The following is a 1,513-nucleotide window of genomic DNA, read 5'->3' as shown; positions in this document are numbered from 1 at the left end:
GTCTCCTCATAAACACCTTTCAAATAGAAGAAAACGACGTGGTCTCATCGACGGCGTTGGCTACGTCGCAAATAGCCTGTTTGGTATTTTAGACCAGCGTTTTGCGGATAAATACCAAAAAGACATTGAAAGTATACAAGGGAATGAGCAACATCTACTTGAGTTGATCAAAAACCAGACATCTATCGTTGAACTAAAAAACAAAATTTTCAAGAAATATGAGGACAACATAAACCGCCAATTTGCTATGATAGATGGTTTCATGAATAACACAAACTGGAAAATAGCTAACATAGAATCTACTATGGAAGTTATTATGGCTACGTCGTACTTCAATTCCGTGTCGTTAACATCATATTTGCTCATTAACAACCTAAGAAAAATGGAAGAAATGCTTTTCGATAGTTTGACTGATATTTTTCATTCAATCAATCACTCCTTAAAGTGACTGGCGATATTAGGGCGGGGATGGAGGATACAAAAGTCACTGTGATGGCTCTGGTAGACTTCTCAAACGCCTTCAATACCGTCAGTCATGATATCCTCCTCTCTATCCTTTCTCATCTGAATATATCTTCCGGTGCAATAAAATGGTTTTCCTCATATCTTCGAGGACGCCAGCAATCAGTTCACTTCGGTGAATCCTCATCGAGCTGGCGTGAACTTGATTCTGGCGTCCCCCAAGGCGGCATTCTTTCTCCCTTATTGTTTTCTTTCTTTATTAATCTGGTTACCCAAAATCTTCAAGGAGCGTATCATCTGTACGCTGATGACTTGCAGCTTTATTCGCAAGGAACTGTGGACTCCATATCCACAGCGGTTGATGTCGTGAACGGCGACCTCGAACATATCAAGTCCTGGTCCGAGAAGTTCGGCTTAGCCGTTAACCCTACCAAATGTCAAGCTATACTGGTAGGCAGTCACCGTAACATCAGCAGGCTTGGTCACGTTCACGTTCCACCTATAGTTTTTAATGGCTCGACTATTGAAACGACGTCTGCTGTGCGAGATTTAGGGCTATACATTGACTCAACTTTAAGCTGGAAAACCCAAATAGCCAATGTTTGTCGCAGAGTCACCAGCACATTGCGGGCTCTATATCGCCTCAAGAACATGCTGCCATCTAAGACGAAAGCGATGCTTGTACAGACTTTAATTTTCCCTCTCATCGACTATGGTGACGTGTGTTACTTTGACTTGAATGCAGATCTCCTCAACAAACTCGACCGTCTTCTTAACAACTGCATTCGATTTATATTCAATCTTCGCAAGTATGATCATGTATCTACTTATCGCTCTCAACTTAAGTGGCTACCAATCCGTGAGCGCCGTAATTTACGCGCTCTCACGACACTCTTCTCTTTCCTCACTTCTTCTTCTCCCCCAGCCTACCTAACTCCCTACTTTCAATACTTGTGTGATAACCACAACCGTAATCTCCGCTCTTCAAGCAATCTCACTCTTCTCTGTCCATCCCACACTACTGGGTTTATTAACTCTTCTTTCCCTGTCC

This window comes from Anticarsia gemmatalis, chromosome W, assembly GCF_050436995.1.
Source record: "Anticarsia gemmatalis isolate Benzon Research Colony breed Stoneville strain chromosome W, ilAntGemm2 primary, whole genome shotgun sequence".
Taxonomy (NCBI): Eukaryota; Metazoa; Arthropoda; class Insecta; order Lepidoptera; family Erebidae; genus Anticarsia; species Anticarsia gemmatalis.
The sequence above is the reverse complement of the archived record's forward strand: the minus strand, read 5'-3'. Positions refer to the sequence as shown.